Source organism: Acipenser ruthenus, chromosome 16 (assembly GCF_902713425.1).
Source record: "Acipenser ruthenus chromosome 16, fAciRut3.2 maternal haplotype, whole genome shotgun sequence".
Classification (NCBI taxonomy): Eukaryota; Metazoa; Chordata; class Actinopteri; order Acipenseriformes; family Acipenseridae; genus Acipenser; species Acipenser ruthenus.
This window is the reverse complement of record NC_081204.1, coordinates 26,113,164-26,126,629: the sequence shown is the minus strand read 5'-3', so window position 1 is coordinate 26,126,629 and position 13,466 is coordinate 26,113,164. Positions and strand designations below refer to the sequence as shown.

The 13,466-nt window shown below is 36.2% G+C and overlaps 1 protein-coding gene across 7 annotated transcripts in view; it reads right to left on the bottom strand.

The window, feature by feature from the left end:
- Positions 1-13,151, bottom strand: part of LOC117412232 (long-chain-fatty-acid--CoA ligase 4-like) — a 30,860-nt gene extending 17,709 nt beyond the window's left edge. For 2 of the 7 annotated variants that reach the window (XM_058989157.1, XM_058989158.1), the window contains exon 1: positions 13,063-13,151. The gene's annotated coding sequence lies outside the window, so the exon portion shown is untranslated. Of the gene's footprint in view, positions 1-4,100; positions 4,252-13,062 lie in introns of those variants that run through there. The other 5 variants (XM_058989162.1, XM_058989163.1, XM_058989159.1 and 2 more) reach the window with 3 other exon arrangements.
- Positions 13,152-13,466: the final 315 nt, after the last annotated feature.

Sequence of the window (13,466 nt, the reverse complement as noted above, 5' to 3'; positions counted from 1 at the left end):
AAAGCTAACAATGTTGAGAATATTAAGGTTTGTTTGTACAAAATATATTCTAAGTGGACATGACACAGTACGCAAACTAATCCCAAAACTTAATTCCCAAATATTTATACAACATGTGCATGGACCACAACAGCAAGGGTTTGATCTTGTTACCACGTCGACCAATAGACCCAACTACTAGTTTAACATTCTACATTGTGCGACCCGTCCAAACACCCAAAGGACATACCAATAAAATACAAGTACAAGTCCACTGCTATCCATCTTTACTAATCTTGAAGAAATGTACAACAGGGTACACATGACACACTTGTTCCTTTCTTCTAGGTCTTTCAGACGGTTGACACTTTTATGATACAGCCTATACAAGTACATACAGTATTCCAAAGTTCAGAAGAATCCATTAGACTAAAGTAACCATACGTCATCCTATTGGTAAAAGAACGATTTGGACTGCATTAAAGCATTCAAATATTTACAGGAATTCATTGACAGTGAGGTACATTGAGTCCAACTACTGTACACAGATTACACATTTTCACTAGAACACACAGCACTAAACCTCTGACCAGCAAAAGTAGTCAGTTAGTTTGCACAGTTTGAACACAAATACCAACACTCTGGTACCTAAAACAAATATTAGATTAGGTTTTTGTTATGTACACAAAAAGGTGCCATGCCTAAGTAATTTAACACCCTCTTGTGTAAATACATTGATTAAATCTAGGTTTAGAAAAAGCACACTTTTACAGATTATAATGGCTACAGCAGTATAACTGTTTTGTTTTCAGTTTTGCTAATCAAGAAAACCACTTCACAGGTAATGGATGGTCAGGCCATTACTGTGTCTGGAATATACTCTTCAAGACAAATATGAAAACAAGTATAGCACCCGTAGTACGGGAGTAACATACATCCCTGCCACTGTGGTAAATAACTATCAACCCTACAGACATCACATGGAAATGTTAGTGAGACATACAGGATGTGTGCATGCTGGTGCCATTTGCCATTTATCCATGTAGCAAGGGGCATGTATTGGCCAAAATGTTAAACAAGCACGTAAAATACTTTATGTACTGTATCCAATTACAAGAACTCAGAGAGTAAGGCTAGATTGAGACATATGCCTGAACTCAAGGACACATTCTCAAGGGTGACTGAGTTTCTTCATGTGTTTATAATCACTGGCAGAGGCGTGACAGGTGGAGCGATGAATGTCATAATCATTACAAAATTATAAAATTATATTGAAACACTTTTGTTTATTTTGTTTTTTTTTTATTAAGAAAGCATATATGCCTAGATCAGAAAGCTAAGCTAAAACACTAAAGTGAACTTTGAGGTGGTTGAAAAATATATAAATAAAAAAACAATTGGGAGGCTTGACTTAACGCTCCTGTTAGGTACTTATTTACTGACTACCTTGACATCCATTATAAACTTCCATTTCAATGCCTGCGCAAGACAATGTACCATTACACAACAAACACATCACTGTTTGTAATTCAAGTAATGTATTTTCCAAAGTAAACGTCACATTTCCTTAGGGTTTGTGAGTAGGGGTCCTTTGTGCCTTAGTCAACAAAGTATGGGATCCCCTATGTTAACACAGTAAAAAAATAAAATAAAACAAATAAACGGTATTAACATGTGTTACAAACAGCTGAAGTCAGGTCAGTAAGTCCCTTTCCAAAAACCAAAACCCTCCATGTGAAATCTAACATCACCACTTAAAAATGTGCTGGTCAGTTTCATCACACAGAATGCTCCATTCATGCAGCGGCTTGTGTAGTTTCAGAAACTAAACTGTCACCTGTTAGTCTGCCCTTTTATTTGTGTTTCATCTTAACCTGGTTAAGAGTGGAACTTTTCTTTTTCATAAGGAGGACATTGTCACACAAAATGATCACGATGAAATGGGAGATCTAAATTACAGTAAGTCTGGCAATGTCTTTAGTAAAATATGATCTTACTTTTTGACTAATTTAATTTACACGGTTCTTTTTGTTCACATGCCTGGAGCATATCTGGTGATTGACTGGACCTCCCATTTTTGTTATGAAAAAGCCTCCCCATACATGATTTTCAGAGCTGCCATACTTGTTTATGAAACTTTATCCCCAATTGTCTTCTTTAACCTTTACTGTTCCTTCCTGTAGATATCACATATGTATACGCTTGATCCCTTTGTAAATTTTTTTGTCAGATATACGTCTTGGTAGTGAGACATGAAGCTTGAGTTGTCATGAATGTACAGTAAGCTAAAAACTAGCTATATGTATGCAGCACAAGAATAAAAACTCACACACTAACATATTTCCTGTTTTACCACAATCGGTTAATCTGGTAGAGCACTTCTGAGGACACATATTATGAGCTCTTGGATCAACAGTAAGATCTGTACAGCAACAGTCCAATAAAGATTGTGTGATACTGTTCTTTGAGTAAATCTCAGGGTAACTTTGAACTGCTGAACTAAAGTCTAAAGTCAAGATGTTTGTCATTTTATTGCCTATGCCCTTCCTTTCTAATTCATTTTTATCTGTGTGTCTTGTTCATATGAATATAGTTGAATATAGTTTAGAAAAAACAAAAAATGACAGACGTAGGAACAAAACATTAAGACACTTTTTCATGTGGATAGTTGCTCCAGACACCTACTCATTTTTGGGGTGATATCCAAAGTAAAGCCACACAATTATTCATTACAGGTACAGAGGCACAGTACATTTTAGGTGAGTCTGTGGTCCTGCACTGTCGCAGACAGAAAGTATATAGGAGGGAGACCTGTTTTGATTTCTGTGACTCTCGGAATATCAGCAGTGGTTCTCAAAAAAAAAAAAAAAGGTATGTTTCTGTATGGTTGCAGCTCAATAATCAGTTTGCAGCAGATTCCGGTTTAACTGCAGCAAACACAGATTATTGTGATAAAAGTCCATATCACAAAACTGCTGCTATGCAAATGTCGGATCTACCACGTAGCCACAATGAAGAAGAAAATGTGCATTACACTGCAAACCTAATAGCTTTAGACACTGGCACCATCAATACAAAACACTGAATGACTGTGAATGAATGTTTCTGTATCTGACACTAGAGATATTTGGAACAATCCTCCATGTATCCTTTCTAGGAAGCCTGTTTTGTTTTTTTAACCAAAGTCAGTGCTGTATTTGGCAATAGTAAAAGCTATGTACTTGGATTGTGACTTTCTATGAACGTAGACCTGTCACATGAGCTATTTCATATGACAATCTTATATCTAATCAAAAACACCCCAGGAACTTTTACAAGCTAATGCCAGGGTCATCAACACAATTACACTATAACCACAGTGTTTATAGAACCCTGCAAATATAGTCACCATCTCAAATCTGACGATGGCCGCTTTGTAAAAATGACTGCCACAGAACTGCTAATGTTTCTTGTACAATAGCACTACAGAACTTGCTGTAGATAATCAGTTGTGTACTGAGTATGAAGCCTGTATCTCAAACCTAAAGCATGTCATACATTTCTGAGAAAGATCTCAGGATGTGGATGTTTCAATTTGATTTGGTCAAGATCACAAGATAAATATTTCAGGAAACAGTATAAATGTCACAATCACCCCATACTGAAACAACCTATGTATTTGCCAAACAGAGCACTTACCACATATAAAGCATGTCTATTTGCTGTATGTCTGAACTGCCATCATGCTTACAACTGCTATCATGCTTTTCATCTGGGTTTGAACCCAGCACAGATCACAAGTAAAATTATTGTAGTGGTCTCAGCATACCCCAAAATCCACTACACATCAAATTCAATATAGTAGCACCACATAAATACACATGAAAAATAAAACTAAACAATGATCAATTCCTCATGATTGTAAAAACATCAAAAAATAGTCCACTGTAATACAAGAAAGGAAAGATATCAACAATACCAAAAAGATTTTTGTCTTTTAAAAATGTAGAGTACATGTATAGGGTGTATACAAACTGCTTAAATGTAAAACACTCAATAGACATTCTACATCTCTCACAACATTGTGTCAGAGGAAAAAACTAAAATCCAAACATAAAAGCAGCTGAAAGAAAGAAACCTACCTGCTCAAGTGTGTAGGAAAGGCTGATCAATGATGACTGGCACAGACCGCTTTGTTTCAAAATACAGCACCTGATTGCTAACTATAAAGCAAACAGCAAGTTATACACTTTCTGCCGTCTTGTTAGAGTTCCAGCTTCTCTCCTACACAGCACTTTTGTTGCGTCTGGAAATCTCCTCCCAAACACTAAACGTATTACGTTGCAAGGAAGTGATGCAGTTCCTCACTCAGACAGTGACTCAAGTATGCAGTACATTAACAAAGCATTACTCTTACTGAAAGAGCCCACCCTCTGTTGTGCAAAATACTAATCAAATTATTACCAATGCTGTAGCCAACTACTTGTTTTGAAATATTTTTTCTTTCTGCCCTTTTAAGTATACTGTAAAGTATTCCTTTTTTCCCCTCAAAAATAGCAACACATTGAGATTGTGTACCATAGCTACAGAATTTCAAACATATCTACAATAACTATAACTATCACACGTGTTCTTATCATACACAATTCAACCAAAACTTTTTTTTTTTCTATTCGAAGATGAGTTTTATTAGGACTACAGTTGTAAAGTGTTCTATATGTGGTACTGTATCTGAATGGTGCTCCGCTGTACAGTGCTTACTGTATGTATCATTTTTCATTGTAACATACAAATGCCAAGCTACCGTTTCATTAATAAAACACTGTAAACCTCCCTTTGGACACAGTTGAATCACTGATGACGTCTATCAGTTAGCACTTTCACCCACACTAGTACATCTTGCAGGGTGGTTTCACTGTCAAGTCAGATATGCAAGTTCTGTTTAATTTCCATTAAAACTATTGCAGCAAAGCTTGGATTTATTTCCAACATTGGCTAGGAAACCACCGCAAAGATGTTGGATTACATAAACATTCCTCATAAAGGAAACGCCAAACCAGAAGGCCTGGAATTTTTACTTTAAATGTTTTTTTTTTTCATGGGAGTAGCGTAAGGGAAAATGACTTGGCTATTTCTTCAGGCAAACAAGTTGTGGGTGGACTGGAGGACAGATGAAGACCCAGTTCAGAATAGCTGACTTAGGCCTACTTATTGCAGTACACAGCACGTACAGTGTGGAACACTAGAAATAGCCAAAGCAGACTACTGACATATTTCAAAATGCCACAAAAAGCAAACTTAAAGTCTGATCCTCCTCTGCGATTCCAAGAAGTTGGGTAACAGAGACTTATCTGTATTACACCACATTGATCATTTAATCGGCAGCAGTGTGGAGTAGTGGTTAGGGCTCTGGACTCCTGACCGGAGGGTCGTGGGTTCAATCCCGGGTGGGGGACACTGCTGCTGTACCCTTGATCAAGGTAATTTACCTAGATTGCTCCAGTAAAAACCCAACTGTATAAATGGGTAATTGTATGTAAAAATAATGTGTAAAAAAATAATGTAATTGTATGTAAAAATAATGTGATACCTTGTAGCAATTGTAAGTTGCCCTGGATAAGGGCATCTGCTAAGAAATAAATAATAACAATAATCTACACATTTACTTCATGCAGGAAGTTGATCGCCGATTGCTTTAAAATGACAGAAATGAGAAATTAAATGACTTTATTTGCTTTAAATAGCATTCAAACACTACCCTATGTTCCAATATGGTATTGTAGTTAGATATATACAATCCATAACTTCAAAAAGCACCAAATTATAAAGTATAAGTTTTATAATTAAATAAACGCATAAAGGCATTAGCCAAAAATGTGTTTTACTGTTTATCTGCTCTGCAATATTTAAAAAAATGTACTGTGTTGCCTTACTGAGTCTAGTTTATTAAAAGGAAAGTGAATGGAAAGTGGGTCGTCATGAAACGGATAATGATAAATGCTGAAAGGGAAAAAAACTGACTGGCCTTACTCACAATTTCATAATAAGATCAAATGGTCATTTCATGATGGACTATTTCATTAAAAGAGAAAAAGTGAAATGAGATAGGGAGAGTAAACTATAAAACACACTCTTTCTTCATTCACTTTGGTGATCTACAATGAGCTGTGTTGGGCTTTTGGTCTTGTATCATGATACAAGTGATACCTACGTTTATTATGCTACGATATATCATGTAAAGAAAGTATCAGATATATAACCATGTTTATGCATGCGTGTATAGTAGGAACGAGTTTCAATACATAACTCCACACAACCACTATTTAACAAGTTAATGTGTTAAGCAATGGGACTGTTACAGTATGTACTGTCTCTCCATTGCTTCTTATCTCTTAAATGTTAGGAAAAGCATTATAAAAGAACCTTGAGTGGCTCTCGAGATTAACAGCTAGTTCATCATGAATATGACATCACTAGAGCGTGTAAATAAGACGACCAGATCCAAGGTGACGATAAGGTTTGATCAAGGCTGAATACATTTTATCATTGGAACATCAAATCCGGGTGGAAAAAGCACTGAAAGGATTGAGATTTACTGAACTGAAAAATTGTTACCCCGTTGTTGAAACACAAAAATAAAAATGTATCAACAATAGAGAAACATGATATAACATTTAAACAGCCTTTAAAAAATATAGACAGAATTATGTAAACTTGGAAATGCCAGGCCTGGTGGTTGTCAATAGCTACAGTAACACAAATAGCGTAATATCATTGAAGTGAATCTAAAGATGTAATTTCACAATTTAAAACCTGAACATACATGATCTTCCCTCCAGACGACCAACCAGTCTGTTTCTCGGAATCAGCACTGAAAACACATAACAAAAGTTACACTGATATGTACAGTTGGGCCTTTCTCAAACTGTATGTTATACTCTTAAAACACAAGACATACTGTACTGCAGGGTCAGTTTGACATAGGTCTACGAAAAATGTAATTTTAAAATCATCTTTACATAAAATAAAAGCAGAACATATACACTGTTAACAATTCATTATATTCTATTAGGTTTTTACTGGTTTTTTTTTTTTTTTTTTTTTTGTAAGCCGTTTGTTGTCTGTTCACAAGTCTCAAAATAAGTACTGTACTGGAATATTTGTGAATTGAGAAACATATGATTTGTAATTATTATTATTATTTATTTCTTAGCAGACGCCCTTATCCAGGGCGACTTACAATTGTTACAAGATATCACATTATACATTATTTCACATTATTTTTACATACAATTACCCATTTAAACAGTTGGGTTTTTACTGGAGCAATCTAGGTAAAGTACCTTGCTCAAGGGTACAACAGCAGTGTCCCTCACTGGGGATTGAACCCACGACCCTGTGGTTAGGAGTTCAGAGCCCTAACCACTACTCCACACTGCTACCTAAGCCAAATAAAGTAATTAAGAATTCCCATGAAATCATTCTTGTTAAATGTATTTTTTTTTTTATCACAGGACACATACAACAATAAACATCTCTTAATCTGTCCTTCTAATTATCACAAATGTTTCATGAATTGCGACAACAATCTTATAACTGCAATTGACCCAATATAACCTAATAAATGTTTAACACAGACAGCAATGTCTGACACTTGCTGATGTTGTGAAAGAATGGGTAGGTCTGTATGTGTGTTATGCTAAGCTTAGTAGGTAAAAGGTTACTGTAAGGGAACACTAGTAGGATTGTGAATCATAGTTAAGTGAGAATTGCGTCAAATAATGACATGCCACGAGTACAATATACTTTTAACTTCGGGTCAACCAGGGTAAATGTAAATGTCTCATGACTCGTCTCTTTTTCTCACTAAAACTTTGCTGTATCCCATTCCTAAACCTATCCAATTGACACCTTTGGTATGCTCTCGGGTTTGGAAGATATTTACTATTTCAAGTTCAGATCAGAGGCTTCAATATTTAACCCTATATACCTCATCTTTAAAGAGGAAGAATACTGGAGGGGAATCATTCTCACAAACAGAAACTGATTTTTACAACACAAAACCAGATCTTCCTGACTAGCAGATAATACTCCCCAAGGCATCAGTGATGTTTTGTAAGTACACATCCTTTTCAAGTTGCTGCTGTATGGATAAAACCCTATTGTTTTGAAGGTTTACAGGTAATATTTAAATCATCATACAAATACAAGAATACAGTGCCTTGCATACCACTCCCAATGTTGTAAGACCCAGGTCAAGGCAAATTCAAAATCTACTGATTTTTCCAAAATTGAGACAGAATTTACTGAAAACATGAAGCAACTTCACAACTCCTCCTCTATGGGTCAAAATACAGGTGTAATGAACACTATGCTGCAAAACTAATTACAGGAAAGGTTGGGTCAGCTAAACTGGTAGTCTCACTGAAGCATGCTGCTTTTAAGATAACTTTCAAGCTGCAATTAAAGAGGATAGGGGGTTGAAACGCAGCCCCATTTACTGCAAAGTTTCTAAGCCAAGTCCTATTTTAAAAAAAAAAATATCTAAATGAGAATTGACAACAAAAAGCATGTTGACTTACCAATCCACATAATTGTAATGTGCAGTATATGATTACTGTTATTGGAACTAACTCCTAAAGGGAATAAAATGGTAAACTATGGATTTTGGTGGCAACACCATAATTACAAATTCAAATTCTTAAATGAAATAATAATGTATACAACATATTCAACACTATTTCAAAAAAGTATTAAATGTGACTGCAAAAAAAAGACAGTTGTGAACTAATGTGAAGGCACCATCTCAAAGTGTGCTGTCTTTCAACCAGATATGACGACCATATCTTAGGGTGCTGTCTCCATCATGAGGTCAGGACCTCAACATAACATCTGGGCACAGGTCAATGTCATAGTCACCAACACATTTATTGCTGAAGTACAGTAGCCGGTCAGATTTGAAGTGAATACCTCAAATGGTTTTTCGGATGTGCCTTTGACAATACACAATTGAGTTGTCTTCTACAATACCCTCGATCAAACGGGTTTGAATTTGTTATTATTATTTTAAAAAGTTGACTTGTATGCACTGCTTCATATGAGGTCAGAATACGGGGATAGAATCAGCAGATGATACAAGATCAAAATCAACAAGGAAAAATATATATATATATATTTTTGGGATAAAAAAAACTAATCCGAATGATGATCTGCACAGTGCAGCTGTCAGGCAACAAACTGGCAGAGTTAAAATATTTCAATACAGATCCACTCCTGTAATTCTTTACTGCAAGAGAAGCAATAACATGATTGATTTGGGGAAAAGCCCACCTCAGTACTTCGTCAATTCTACCAATAATTGTGTATTAGCCCTATGCTGTAAAAGCTGGGTTTGTGCAGCATCAACCTCTCCTACTGCATGGAACACATCCAAAAGATTGCCACCAGTATTGCTGTTTGTAAACCAAAAGATCTCTTAAAAAGGTGGCATGACTAAGGCTGTAAAAAGATTTTTAGGCAACTATTTTGAAATTTGTTCTCTACGTTCAATATGTGAAATAAAGTTACCCCATCATTTCCTTCCTCAGTGTCATCATTATCCAGCCTGTTCATAATCCAATCAGTATTAAATGTTCCTGACGCTATCTTATAAACCACTTAATGTAACCCTACAAATCCCCCCCCTACCAACTCCCAACTCCCTGGACCACGAACTAAGCAACAAGTATGAGTATTCCTTAGCCAATTACAATTAAGCTCTCAGCTCACACCACTGAGTAGCTGCAGTGTCACACAACAGGTGGAAACGGAGCTTATTTCTAGAAGGCCAAAGCATTCAATAACTGTAAATGAAGCCCTGTTCTCAGGGGAGAAAGACATAGACAAACGAGTGCTACTATTCATTTGTACAGGTGTAAAGCAATGCAAACTACAGTACATTGTATTCTGGTCATGCCCAACCTAGCAAGGTCAATGTTGCAACTACAGTAGAAACCCTTCCTTATATACATATTGACATCTTATTGTGCAATGTTTATAACAATCATACCTGCAAATTCCTTATCTACTGTACTTAAATGTCATTTAGCCATGTATACAACGCAATTCACAATGTACTAAAGGTTTATCAGCCAGTGCGACGTCACATTTCCAGTACAGAAGAATTTGCCTTCCTTGAAGCCCTGTAGTTAAGTCACAATGAAAACGCAAAGCCGTAAAAGGAAGACGACAATGGACATTAACAAAACATCTGTTATTTATTGAATGCTTTATTATTTTCTTTAAAGGATTACACGGTTTGGTTTGTCTAGACCTGTGCCATCCACACACCACTTTATTTGATCCATCAAAAAACACTTAATAAAACCTTCTTTCAGTAAGTCATGAGTTACAGCTTCACCATCTTTTATTATGATGGAAGTGCCTTTCATCAACTTCATGACTGCATAAGTGCATTGCTGTACCTTTACCCTATTAACTAAAGTAGAGTGGCCAGTGATACTGTAAGAGAAGATTATCCCTGCATTTTTAAAGGCCATAAAGCACTTCAAACACCACTCCTGCGTTACCATTCATTCACTTTGCAAGACAGAAGTCTTGGTTTGCTGGAACTGGAACATTTCATTACAGGGTTTGCTTGAAATAGAGTTTCTTATTAGTTTTAAAATCTAAAAAGAATACAAACTTTCTGCAATGGTTTTATTTTCAGAAGTTAAAATGCTAATGTAATGATTTTTTTTTTTTGGTTAAACAAGATAATTTGCATGAAATCATAATTGTAGACCGGGTCTCGCAAACAGGTTTTATGTGAAGAGTTGTAAATTCAGCAGTGTTGGGATTGCATTATGAGGGATTGTGTTTAGATGGTTTGCTTTAGTTATGCTGATCCAAACCTGGCAGGAAGCCTAGGTTTGGATCCTGCTGAGTTTGGAAGTATGTTTGAGGCTCTTAACTTACTGTAGCACCCGATGCTTCATCCTTCATATATCTCGAGCATTGAATTCACCAGCATCACAAAAAACTGCTGCAGTTTGTTACAGAAAAGCCTGTTTGAGCTAAGCATAGTGACAACAGTGCCTGCTGAAAGATAAGGGATACAGCTGTCTAGATGCCACTGTTCTGAGATCTCACCCACCTGTCAGCTGCAGGCACAACAAAAGAACACAGCAGTAGCCAGCTGCCACAAAATGACATTACAATCGAAATGGACACTCACCAATCAAACTCAAGTAATAAAATTTCCTTATGAGACAATATACTAATTAGGCCTTAGTGTATAAGGATATAAGATCATGATTGCATGAAACAAAAAGCTGTGTTAACTAATGATTCCTCCATCTCCTCACACACAAATACTCTGACTATAGACTGAACTAGGTCTCAGTCTGACATCACAACAGAAGCACCCCCTTGTTTCTGTGACTGCAGGTGATGGTGACCGATAGTAACCTCTCCTGTCTTCAGGAGAAGATGGTAAAATGAACTCGCTCATCCAAGCGTGCAACAAAGATAACGCTGTCTACAGCAGGCACAGAAAGAGCAAAAGGTTTTAAAAGACATGCTCTAATTAAAGCCAATACAGTGTATAGAGAAGTCTATAACTGACCATCTATCTAATGACCACTTTAATTAATCTGTTTCAGCAGAGGCAACATTATTGATCAAAATTAAATACGCAAATGGCATCCCTGTGACAGTTATTATGCAATATATAAAGCAGCATATATACAGTACATGCTGCACATCAGTTTCATTCACGATGGACAAGGTTGTAAATATGATAGACTTGAATATATGACCTATTAAAATTACTTTTTCAAGGCATTGAAATCTATAATATCTCAAGGCCCTACTGTCACATGAACGTCCTTTACCAAAGCAAACCTTTAAGACAACATATTTTGTGCATTTAAATAGTAAATATAATAAAAACATGTAATGGAAAGGAGACTATGAACAACTCGCTGACTGTAAAGATTATAAAGTTGTAAAATAAAAACAGGTCTTATTTTCTTCAGGTTTCTGAACAATAGTAACCTTTTGGATGAGGCAATCAGAGACATCTGTTCTATTTTTAATGCAGAGACCAACATGTGGTCTGACTTCACTATGGAAACCATGTGTAGGTATTAACCATGTGTAGGTATTACTTGTTCTTATGCGACAGCGGTTACATAGCTTTTTATCATTTAAATCCATCGTTGCAATGAAAAGGCTTGTATCTGTTCTTCCCGTTTTTTATGTTCTTATTCCTTTTGAGTACATGATCAAATAGTGTTCAATAAGACTTCTAAATCTATTCACTCAAAACGAATTGCACGTATTACTTTATACAAACCTCCTGCACAATCTATAATTAACCTGTAACTACTTCAGCACCTAGGACAGATGCCAGTTAAATTAAATGAAAGCACTGTAATCTAATACAAGATTACAAAACTCGCCTAGTCTTCAAAATATACAAACATCCCTTTGTATACTATTACCAGATTATTTGGAACAACGTTAACAGTATTGTACCAACATTTTACATTTAACTTACCCTTCACAGCAGACTCGATGTTGTCAATGGAATATTTAACCAATCTGGATAAATTATATTCGAAACGAGATCTGCTTACATTTCCGGCTGCTTACATTTATTAGTTTTCAAAAAGTCCACATAGACACAAAGCACAAATCAAATTGTACACGGCGAATTTAACATGCTAAGGTACGGGCGAAATTGGCCAAACATTGCATTAACGACATCGAGTCTGTCATCATTTTTATTTTTTATATGTATTCAACATGTTGACACACTTCCTTGACATACAAGCAACATTGCTGGCGACGTCATTAAATGACGTACAAAATACAACACCAGCTTCTAGTAGTAGTATGATAAAACCAAGATTAAAATATACCACTAGCAGAAAATAAATACATGACATGAGGTATAAGGGAACATTGCAAGTGATGTATATGCGCTGCACAAAAGTTGCAATCCATAATTGTACACATGGATTTTATTATACTGTACATTTCATGAAAATTAACTTGTATTTAAGATGCACTAATAAGATATACTACAAAGTTGTCACAGCCGTCTTTCTCTTACCGTACCTACAAAGCTGACGCACGCATGGAGCACATCTCAGGCTTGCGCTGAAGAAAAGTAATGACCGACAGTACCCTCTCACCTTCCGGGGAAAGCGAGAAAACCCGGAAATATTACGTCATCTGACTCCATCTTTTACAGCCAATAGACGTTAAGACGATAACTACGCCTCCAACGACCCTTCTCAGCTGTTCCTATTTTTAAAGGAGCACTTCATATCAGAAGATGTGTTTTTTTTGTTGTTGTTTTAACTGTGTATAACACCTGTTGTCGGCCCTCTTCTATTACAGCACCAGTACTCCGTGCTGGACATTACCCATTCTGAGAAAATATTGAGCAAAGTATCATTCATATGCCCCACTGTTACAGTGCAGACAGTTACAGAGGAAGTCTAGATTGTTTAGGAAAG